General features: G+C 43.2%; 5 non-coding genes and 3 pseudogenes across 5 annotated transcripts; all 8 read right to left on the bottom strand.

Moving 5' to 3' along the window:
• Positions 1-2637: 2637 nt before the first annotated feature.
• Positions 2638-2756, bottom strand: LOC117418941 (5S ribosomal RNA). Its single transcript, XR_004546976.3, has one exon. It is a non-coding gene; the product is annotated as a 5S ribosomal RNA (ribosomal RNA).
• Positions 2757-2856: 100 nt separating this feature from the next.
• On the bottom strand, positions 2857-2975 carry LOC117970699 (5S ribosomal RNA; annotated as a pseudogene).
• Positions 2976-3089: 114 nt separating this feature from the next.
• On the bottom strand, positions 3090-3208 carry LOC117967397 (5S ribosomal RNA). The gene has a single exon (XR_009309564.1). It is a non-coding gene; the product is annotated as a 5S ribosomal RNA (ribosomal RNA).
• A 100-nt stretch (positions 3209-3308) lies between these two features.
• LOC117967458 (5S ribosomal RNA) lies at positions 3309-3427 on the bottom strand (annotated as a pseudogene).
• Positions 3428-3527: 100 nt separating this feature from the next.
• Positions 3528-3646, bottom strand: LOC117418944 (5S ribosomal RNA). The gene has a single exon (XR_004661914.2). It is a non-coding gene; the product is annotated as a 5S ribosomal RNA (ribosomal RNA).
• A 114-nt stretch (positions 3647-3760) lies between these two features.
• Positions 3761-3879, bottom strand: LOC117970703 (5S ribosomal RNA; annotated as a pseudogene).
• Positions 3880-3990: 111 nt separating this feature from the next.
• LOC117970701 (5S ribosomal RNA) lies at positions 3991-4109 on the bottom strand. The gene has a single exon (XR_004662962.2). It is a non-coding gene; the product is annotated as a 5S ribosomal RNA (ribosomal RNA).
• A 114-nt stretch (positions 4110-4223) lies between these two features.
• LOC117967328 (5S ribosomal RNA) lies at positions 4224-4342 on the bottom strand. Its single transcript, XR_004661943.2, has one exon. It is a non-coding gene; the product is annotated as a 5S ribosomal RNA (ribosomal RNA).
• Positions 4343-11223: the final 6881 nt, after the last annotated feature.

The raw sequence follows: 11223 nt of genomic DNA on the forward strand, positions 1-11223 counted from the left end.
CTATCCCTAATTAATATTTCAATTCCCTTACTAAACAAATCTTCTTTCAAAAATTGATTATTAAGACACCACAACCCTGGTCCTTTATGCAACTTATTAAACAGGACTTGAAAAGAGAAAGCAGCATGATCGCTGAAAGAGGTGAATTTATAACCAATCTTCCCCAGGTAGCTAAGAAAGTTAACATGACATATTCCAAAATCTATTCTGCTTTGGTTTAATTCCTTTTGTACAAACTGTCTCCTGGAGAAATCCCTCTTTGAAGAATTTCGGCATCTCCAGAAATCAATATAATTATAATTCTCCAAATGCCTTGCCAACAAATTTCTGGAATAATCACCTTTGAAAACCATTCCTGATGCTATGTCAATAGTGCTCATAGCTACATTGAAGTCTCCCACCATAATGACATTGTCTGCTCCTAGGTGTCTCTCTAGGCCAGTAAAAAAATCAAAACGCTCCTTTTGATCATTAGGAGCATAACAATTAACCAATTCAAAACAATTATTTTTAAAATTAATTTGCATTTTTATAAATCTCCCTTTGGTATCCTTCTCTAACAAAGAAACGCTTTCCTTAAAATTATTACTAACTAATACAGCCACCCCTCTCCTGTGGTTGGAATAATTACTAGTATAGATGTCCCCATTCCATAAATGCTTGAAATCATGAATAAAAACGTCATCCCAGAAAGTTTCCTGCAGGCAGACAATATCATTCTTATTTACATTAATTAAAACTTTTTCAAGTTTAGCAAAATTCCTTAACCCATTTACATTAAGTGATAATATTGAGACCATTCCTGCAAAAAGAAGAAACAATTCTTTCAAAAACCTGACCATTATGCTTCCTCTTCCTGCAGAACATCAAACCCTTTTGTTTTAATCATTTTTGCAACCGTTGTTTTGCAAACCAATGTCCCAATGTCTTTCTTTTTCCTCACACATCTGGATGTGATCTTATCAAGGTTAGGTTTCACTTTCACCTTCGATCTTCTAAACATTTTTTTTCCCCCTGTCTCAACCCATTCCTCCTTCTCTATTTTGTTATTTCCAATTCCCTCAGCCACAGTTAGCATAGTTTTCCCTAAAGGGCAAGTTATGCTCAACCCTTCTGTTGAACAGTCTCCAGCAGCTTGTACCTGCTCTACCCCCTCCTTACTTGTTGATGCAGCTTCCAACCGGACCCCCATCTCCCTTGCAATATCTGTCGATAGTGTTTGGTCATCAGCAGCCTCCATTTCTATAACTGCAGCTTCTGGCTCCTTCCCAGCATTCATTCTCGGTGCTGCAGTTTCACTCACCACTTTCCCATTTGTTGATGCAGCTTCCACCCAGTCCCCCGACTCCCTTGCAATATCTGTCGATAGTGTTTGGTCATCAGCAGCCTCCATTTCTATAACTGCAGCTTGAGGCTCCTCTCCAGCATTCAGTCTTGGTACTGCAGTTTCACTTCCTGCTTTTTTATGAGTGCCCTCCAACTCCTTATGCTCCAGTGGTCCAGTAATATCATCGTCTTCCTCAGTTCCTCTATCACTGTCAGTACCCTTGTCCTTGCTCCCAGCCTTACTGTCCGAGTCAATGCAAATGCACCACTGCGGCTTCCTCCTACACTCCTCACAGCGCGGCGCTGCACAGTTCCTGCTTGAGTGCCCCTGAACCCCGCAATCAAAACAAATGAAAGTGGGGCAGTCCTTGAGTAGATGTTCCGAGGACAGACATGACAGGCAAACTTTATGTTGATTGTTATGTATCACCCTAAAATGTCTCAGCCCCTCAGCTGTTACAAACTTTGCGCTGTAAGGCAATGACTTTACTTCATTAGTGAATTGAACCATAACAAACCTTGTCCCATCAGCAACATAAGTACCTGGGTAAAACCTTCTTTTCACATCTGAGCAGATTACAACTCCCCATGCCATTAGCTTACTCCTAATGTCCAGGTCAGATATATATGCAGGCAAATTTAAAAAAGAAACCACCACTTTACCTGAAGAAAGTGGCTCACATTCAAAATTATTTCCCTTTATGCATATTCCTCCAAGCAGTATTTCAGCCACTTCTCTGCTCTCCACCGTAATTTCATATTTGTCCTGTTGTTTAGGAACACATGCAAATACTTTCCCAAATCCACACTGCTTATCAGTGGCATTTATCACATCTTCAGCTGAAATCTTTGAATTGTCCTTAACCAGAACAACCACCGTATACTCTTTTTTATAAATCCTTTTTTCTCCATGAGGCCTTTTTTCAGCTCCACTTGTGTCCCCGGCATGCCTAGACATGCCTAGGGACATTGTCCGTTGTACATCCACAACTCCAGGCACACAATCCTTTTCAATCACAACAGTCCTAGAAATGTCCAAAGAAAATCCAAGAAAAAAGATGAATATTAAAGTAGAAAAACCTCAGAATAAAATCCCCAAACAGAGATTCCTCCACTAGCACAGTGTAGCTTCCTCCTCTGATCACCTGACCAATCCCACAATGCACCAGGCTTATTCAAGGTGGTGTGGCCGCAGGCGATTGCATTTCTGCTTTCATGACTTTTATGTTTAGTGAGCTGGGGGTGGTTCCTCCAAAATTTCCTTTTGTCCTCCACACATTTCAATTGTAAAATGTAATTACAAAAATGTAATGCCTGCAGCACTTGATATTCCCAGGTGGTCTCCCATCCAAGTACTAACCAAGCCCAACATTGCTTAGCTTCTGAAATCAGACGAGATCAGGCTTATTCAAGGTGGTGTGGCCGCAGGCGATTCGAGTTCTGCGTTCATGACTTTTATGTTTAGTGAGCTGGGGGTGATTCCTCCAAAATTTCCTTTTGTCCTCCACACATTTCAATTGTAAAATGTAATGCCTGCTTCACTTGATATTCCCAGGTGGTCTCCCATCCAAGTACTAACCAAGCCCAACATTGCTTAGCTTCGGAGATCAGACGAGATCAGGCTTATTCAAGGTGGTGTGGCCGGAGGCGATTGCAGTTCTGCTTTCATGACTTTTATGTTTAGTGAGCTGGGGGTGATTCCTCCAAAATTTCCTTTTGTCCTCCACACATTTCAATTGTAAAATGTAATTACAGAAATGTAATGCCTGCAGCACTAGATATTCCCAGGCGGTCTCCCATCCAAATACTAACCAAGCCCAACATTGCTTAGCTTCTGAGATCAGACGAGATCAGGCTTATTCAAGGTGGTGTGGCCGCAGGCGATTGCATTTCTGCTTTCATGACTTTTATGTTTAGTGAGCTGGGGGTGATTCCTCCAAAATTTCCTTTTGTCCTCCACACATTTCAATTGTAAAATGTAATGCCTGCAGCACTTGATATTCCCAGGTGGTCTCCCATCCAAGTACTAACCAAGCCCAACATTGCTTAGCTTCTGAGATTAGACGAGAGCAGGCTTATACAAGGCGGTGTGGCCGCAGGCGATTGCATTTCTGCTTTCATGACTTTTATGTTTAGTGAGCTGGGGGTGATTCCTCCAAAATTTCCTTTTGTCCTCCACACATTTCAATTGTAAAATGTAATGCCTGCAGCACTTGATATTCCCAGGTGGTCTCCCATTCAAATACTAACCAAGCCCAACATTGCTTAGTTTCTGAGATCAGACGAGATCAGGCTTATTCAAGGTGGTGTGGCCGCAGGCGATTGCATTTCTGCTTTCATGACTTTTATGTTTAGTGAGCTGGGGGTGATTCCTCCAAAATTTCCTTTTGTCCTCCACACATTTCAATTGTAAAATGTAATTACAAAAATGTAATGCCTGCAGCACTTGATATTCCCAGGTGGTTTCCCATCCAATTACTAACCAAGCCCAACATTGCTCAGCATCTGAGATCAGATGAGATCAGGCTTATTCAAGGTGGTGTGGCCGCAGGCGATTGCATTTCTGCTTTCATGACTTTTATGATTAGTGAGCTGGGGGTGATTCCTCCAAAATTTCCTTTTGTCCACACATTTCAATTGTAAAATGTAATTACAAAAATGTAATGCCTGCAGCACTTGATATTCCCAGGTAGTCTCCCATCCAAGTACTAACCAAGCCCAACATTGCTTAGCTTCTGAGATCAAACGAGATCAGGCTTATTCAAGGAGGTGTGGCTGCAGGCGATTGCATTTCTGCTTTCATGACTTTTATGTTTAGTGAGCTGGGGGTGATTCCTCCAAAATTTCCTTTTGTCCTCCACACATTTCAATTGTAAAATGTAATTACAAAAATGTAATGCCTGCAGCACTTGATATTCCCAGGTGGTCTCCCATCCAAGTACTAACCAAGCCCAACATTGCTTAGCTTCTGAGATCAAACGAGATCAGGCTTATTCAAGGAGGTGTGGCTGCAGGCGATTGCATTTCTGCTTTCATGACTTTTATGTTTAGTGACCTGGGGGTGATTCCTCCAAAATTTCCTTTTGTCCTCCACACATTTCAATTGTAAAATGTAATTACAAAAATGTAATGCCTGCAGCACTTGCTATTCCCAGGTGGTCTCCCTAAGACAACATTCCTCCGCCCAGGAGAGCAACCACCAAGAAAAGGTGTTAAAACCAATCCTCGCCCAGGACAACTGGAAGCTGCTAGAGACTGGAAAATGCTGGCAGATGTTGGTCAATGGCTTATTTTTCCACCTGAGATTGCCACCACTAACCTTCGACCAGATATTGTCTTGTGGTCAGGATCAGCATGCCTTGTTCACCTGGTAGAGTTAACAGTGCCATGGGAGGATGCTGTAGATGAGGCGTATGAGAGGAAGAGACTGCGGTATGCTCAACTAGCCACTGAAGCGGAACAACGAGGATGGAGAGTTCGGGTTTACCCAGTGGAAGTGGGTTGTCGAGGATTTGTGGCACACTCTACAACCCGGTTTCTCAGAGACGTCGGATTCAGTGGCCAAGAGTTGCGTCGCACAGTGAAGAACTTATCTGAAGCAGCAGAGAGGAACAGCAACTGGCTGTGGTTGAGACGGAAAGAATCTGGCTGGGGATCTCAAGCACAATAGAAAGAAAGAAACGCTGATGTAAGTAAGCTGGGCTGAGTTGAGTGGGGGACGGAGGGGGGTGATGCTGTTACCCCAGAATCACCGTCGAGCCCTCTTGAGGTGTCGTGGGCTAGTCGACGAAACACTAAGGATGGAAGGTGCCCACTTGAAAACCCCAGAGATGTACCCTACTTAGCTCAATCCAGACGGTTGTCATGCTGATGCGCTGGGGAGGCTGCACTTTGGTTGATCCCAGGAGCCAGCATCGCAGCCGTTGTGTGTGCTGATGCGCCAGGGAGGCAAAATAAGCTGATCCCTGGAGCCAGCATTACACTTCAGCCATTAACACCAGACAGAAGGATATCTACATCATCATATGGAAGGAAACGTAAATGGATGGAGACACATATGGATCACATTAGTTTACTGTAAAGCTACGTCTTAGTTGGTGCTTATCTTGGCAAGTGCCGAGTTCAAATCAGCATGAAGTTTTAACATCTACTCTCGTGTAATGGAAATCATGAAGATCTGGATACGTCCAGTGACTGCTGTGAATAGTGCAGCTGGTAACAAGGGAAAGACCTTGTGACAGCCTGGAGAGACAGCTGACAGGAGGAAAGAGACCCCATTGGGGCTGGTAAGGGTTAGCTACCCTTGTCGGCAGTATCCAGCTCTGTGTTTACAGGATGCTGGAGACACCCGCCCAAGGCTTCTAGGAAATTAAAGAGAAAAATACCCCTAGAGTCTGCGAGAGCGGGGGCGGAAGATGACTCAACGTTGGACAACACGGTTAACGACTTAGGAACGGAAACGGATATGAGTATGGAGAGTACTTCACAAAAGACTAGTTCAAGATCTGCAGTAAACAAAGACAGGGAACTCCAGGTTTGTGTCTGCGGCTGGAGCAAGGCGACAACGGTCAGGGGTTTGAAGATTCATCAAGGGAGAATGAAATGCTTGAGGGAGAAGGGACAAGGGCCTCACATTGATCAGTACTTCTTACGAAGTCAGTCAAGTCAGTCGAATGAAATCCAGCGACAGGAAGCAAACCACAGTTCGCAGGATATCAGCACCTGATGTAACTTAAAAAAAGAGGATGATGAGTAAGTAGATTCAAGAAACTGCACAGAGTCCTTTTCTTTAGTCAGTTGTTAGGTTTATTGAAATATGCAGGGAGTCTGGTCCCAGGTACAGGACAAACAGAATACTCGTTCTTACAATTGCTGCATGACATTAAATACCCTTCTGCATAGGTGTCTCTCTCCTCCTCTTTCTCTGACACTTAACCAATAGAAAAGGTACAACTCATTATCCTATTACCATATATTTCATTCAGTGTGAGTGTGTGTGTGTGTGTGTGTGTGTGTGTGAGTCTAGTGTGACGACCTCTGAACTCAGTGCATTCCTCAAACCCCTGGTGCCCCAAAAAGGTCCATACATCTGGTTTTTGTCATCTTCTCTCCGTTTTGCCTTAGACACTTTGAGTCCAGTGGTATTATCTCTTACTCTCCCTGTGAACCTTTGGGTCCAACGGCAGTCCCTGGGAGCCTTTTAGCCCCTTTATGCTTTGTATTCCTAAAAGTCTTAGAGCCTGGCCCCTCCTGGTCCATAGCACTGTTATCTTGTTAGCTTGCAGTCAATGTTGGAGAAGAAGCTTGTAGAAACAAGGTCTCTTATCAATTGTTAGCAGTACATGCAATTTGAACCAAACAGTCTGCTATCTGCAATATTAGTTTCTTTTCGGAAAAGAACACCAGTATAGCTCTGCCAGTCCACATGCGTAGCAAACTGCTAATCAATTCTCGATCCATGTTTTCCAACATACCCTACTTTTAAAATATAAGATGGAGGGGGGTGACCCGCTACAAACAAGTTGCTGACGTGATCCCGAGCCCTCAGATGTCCTCTTCGCTGGTTCTGAGTAGTCACATCAAGTACCGTGTTTGTATAATATATTATAGTGAAGTATGTTCCTCTCATTCTAAGTCTCTCCATTATGTGTAGGTATCTACCTTGCCTTTGCTGTTTCTCCATGTAAGTATGTCATGAGCAAAAAACAAACAAAAAAAAAAAACAAACAAACATACGTAAAAATAATACAAAAAATGAAAAATAAACATAGAAAAATACAGTAAATACAGTTTATCACTGTACACAGGTGTTATTTCTTATTCATGGTGGCTCCCAGTAAGTTTACAGTTTCCCATCTGCCAATGGTCCTTTCTAACTGTCGGTGTTGTTTTTTCCACCAAAAACACTGAATGCTATTCCACAAAATCAATACTATTACTATCAACAGTATTATTAAAACAACACAATCCCCAAAAGTGTGCCCTAAGGCCTGCCCTGACCATCCATATCGTTTCAATACGGTGGCTTTTAATTGTGCCAAATCAACTTCGACCTTAGCTTTGAGCTAAACTGCATGTGTTGGAGAAAAACAAAATCCTGGAGAAGTCTGACAAGTTAAATCTCCATATTTAAAATTGGTATGGTTACTCAACACACACCATTGATATTTCCCAACCTGCACTGCTTTTTTCCACCCCTCTAGTGGATGTACCTCTAATTCAGTGCTTATATTTCTATTAATTCCGGTGATTGCAGGACACCGGCAAACTACATGACTATTTGTTTCATAACAGCATGCTTCATGCACCACACTACTCCAGTTCCCTCGCTGAACTTTCCATGTAGCCTTTTCCCAAACTATCACTGACTCATTGTGTAGTACTCCTATCGGTCTAATCTTCAAACTGTCTTTATACTGGTTATTAGGATCCAGGTATGGTATTGAGAGATAGAACCCTATGTGACCAGGTGGTTCCTTGCCATTCTCCTTTGGCCACACTAAACTAGCTCCCTGGAGGTCAGTCTGATCAGGGTGGATCATTGCCAACCTCAACCTGAGTTCCTCCTGTGCATGTCTAGGTACCACTCTTAGCCTAATGTCCATTATTTCTTCCTTCATTGTTTTAAAAGGTCACCCGCAAATATTCTACAATCTATTGCTTTGGTCAAATTGCGCAGGGCTCCCTCTGTTCCATCCATTAGCTCATATATAGCTGTACCCTGGAGCCTAATCCCTTGATTTACATACATCTGTCCATTCCCCAATCTTTCTATCCCTTCTCCCACAGCACTTGCTATCCAAGTTTGCCCTTTTGACATTTGATAAATATCCCAGCTGTTTGCAACAGAATTTCCTGCACCAAACCATCCTGCTATTTCATCAAAAAGTCCCCTCTTCCTACGTTTCTCACTACCTTCATACATTCGTTCGGCTATTCGCTCTTTGTAATCTTTTATTGTACTACTTATTTTTCTTTGAAGCCAATTCTGGATATTGGTGTATTGCTTGCAATGCTGTTCAAATATAACAGTTAGATTTGTGAAATTATACATTACATACGATAATACTATATTCACATCATCCAAAACAGTTTTTCTTTCTGGTCCGAGAATGATACCTTCCCGAGGTAGGGGGTGCAAAGGGGGACATACTTTGGGTTTGTCCTCCTTGCATGATGTTAATGTAATATTTTTGAGTGATTTGTATGAACAGTTATGACTATGAACTGAAATATTACTAATTTGATTTGGATATTGGTACTGATATATTGTGTCGACATCCTGTATGTCTGATTTTTTAAAATACCTCTTTGGATGTCCAGCCATTAATTGTCCGTCTTCCCAACTATCTGGGTTTTCCCATTCTTGTGGAGGTTCACATATGATAGACTCATACCGTCCCTCGTGGTTTTTAGACCACAGAAACCTTTGGGCATCATTATCAGACCAGGTTTTTACGTTATATCTGCAAACCCTATCACGTTGTCCATCACCAGCTACAAAAAAAAAACTTTAAATTTCCAGACACCTTCCTTTGAATCATCATAGTTTGTAATCGAGTAGGTGCATTTCTCTGGGTTTGTCGTGACCTTTGTTAATGTCCATTCCTCATTATTATACTGGCATAATGAAATATTTCCAAATCTGTCCCCTGGACATTGTAGCATTATGTCCCCTCCTTTTTGGACATATCTGGGCTCTGGCACTTGATTATTACCAGATATTTTCTCGAAATTGTAACTGCACATACTGTCCTTTCTTTATACACTGTGTCTCTGTCACCAATGTCATTGGTGGGTCCCATCGTGCTTCAGCGAGCAGGGTGAATACGCCAATCAAGGTTGTTAGTTGGTATTTCATAATTCACCTGTGGGGACACAAAAGACCAGGTTTAGTGTATATTCTTATGCAGTTTGTGTAGGCTCAATGACCTTTTTCTGATATGGCTTACACTGGTCCCCATGGAACCAAAAGTATTGTATTGGTCTGCCCCGTTTCTGTATTGCCAACTTTAGGTTGGTTTCACCCATCGATAACCTGATATGGACCTTCCCAATTAGCCTCCCAGGCCCCCCCTTTTAAAAAGTTTTTTAGCATGACCTGGTCTCCAATTTGAAAGGAGACCCTATATGGGGGTTGGGAGGACTGAACTGTGTATTGATGTGCTGCCCCCATCCTGTTAGCAGCATCCAAAAGTTTGTTTTGGAGAGCTAATTGTACCTGTTGAAGGAATTGGTCATTAGTAACCTTGCTTGTAATAGGGGTTGGGACCCCTGTGGGGTGTGCCACCCGCATTGTCCTTCCTGTCATTAGCTCAAATGGGGGATATCCTGTTGTTCGCACTGGAGTTGCTCTAATTAGCATTAGCACTCCGGGCAAAGCTGCAACCCAATCAGGTGTAGATCTACCTAGATCAGTAGTTGCTTTTAATACAGCCTTCTTGAGACCATCTTTCAATGTGCGATTCATCCGCTCCACCATACCACTAGCCTCCGGGTGGTACGGAATGTGGAAGTGTTGTTCTACCCCTAACATTTTACATAGGCAGGCCATCACCTCGGACGTAAATGCGGTTCCACGATCACTTTCTAGTCTCTTAGGGAAGCCCCATCTAGTGAAGACCTGTTCCCATAGAATCCTGGCTGTCGTAAGAGCATCGCATCGATGTGCGGGAAATGCCTCCACCCAGCGTGTAAACATGTCAACTACCACTAGGATATATCTATATCCTCCTTTGGCTGTAGGTAATGGTCCTGTGTGATCAATTTGAATAGATTCCCAGGGCCCATCATTCCAATGTGAGGTACCCATTGGGACCTTGTGGCGTGTGGGAGCTGGATTCATTTGTGCACATATTAAGCACAGCGCAAGGTGGTGATCTATATCTGCTTTCATGTCTGGCCACCAGTAGCATCCCTGTAAGAGGTCTAACACTTTTTGTGATGCTGCATGACCACTCACTTGATGCATGTAGATGACTAGATCCTTGCGTAAACAGTGAGGTGTCACCCAGGCAAGCTGGGGTGTGGTATGATACAATGTTCCTTCAAATACCAACAATGTGTCCTTGTATTTATGGTAAGGCTGTGGAAGTGTCTGCTGTGCATTAATGGCGTCCATGACCTCAATCAATTTAGAATCGAGTGCCTGTGCCTTTTTAAAATCTAACATGGTGGGTGTGGCCGTGGTGACAGGTGATACATGAATAGGATCAGTTGAGGAATCCCATGGGATCCCATAAATGGCTGCCTTCTTGGCTAGCGCGTCTACAGTATTATTTGCATCTCCCTGTACCGTTCTGCCTTCTGGTTGATGTGATTTGACTTTACAAATGGCTAGTGTGCCTGGTGTACGCTCATAGGCCAGATCCCAGATCTGCAAGAGCTGTGCATAATGTGTTAGCGGTTTACCTTCGGCTGTACAAAAACCCCGTTTCTGCCACACCGGCAAGTACTCTGTAAGGGAATTACAAACAAATGCACTATCTGAATAGATAGTAAGCCTCCCTGTGAACTCCCTTAGTGCTGCTAGTACAGCTATCACTTCTGCTTTTTGTGCAGAATCTGTGGGTTTACACTTTATCAGTACCTCCTTTCCAATAGCTGGAGCCCAACATGCTGCACCTGTGTGATACAGGCCATTGTCGTAAAAGCGAGAGCCATTGACATATATAGACAGAGAGTCAGCAAGCGGGACTGTCGCAAAAGGACCAGCCTTTGCCTCCAACTGTCGTGTCGTACATTCATGAGCCTCCCCTTCATAGGTGAGCATGTTAGCAAGTGTGTAGGAAGCAGAGTGTTTAACTGTGATGTTTTTAGATGCAAGTTCAGCAACCCATCTACCCCATCGTTGGGCCGACACTCCCTTCACCTGCCCTCTGATGAGCAGAGCGACTG

The sequence above is a fragment of the Acipenser ruthenus genome, chromosome 30 (genome assembly GCF_902713425.1).
Source record: "Acipenser ruthenus chromosome 30, fAciRut3.2 maternal haplotype, whole genome shotgun sequence".
Classification (NCBI taxonomy): Eukaryota; Metazoa; Chordata; class Actinopteri; order Acipenseriformes; family Acipenseridae; genus Acipenser; species Acipenser ruthenus.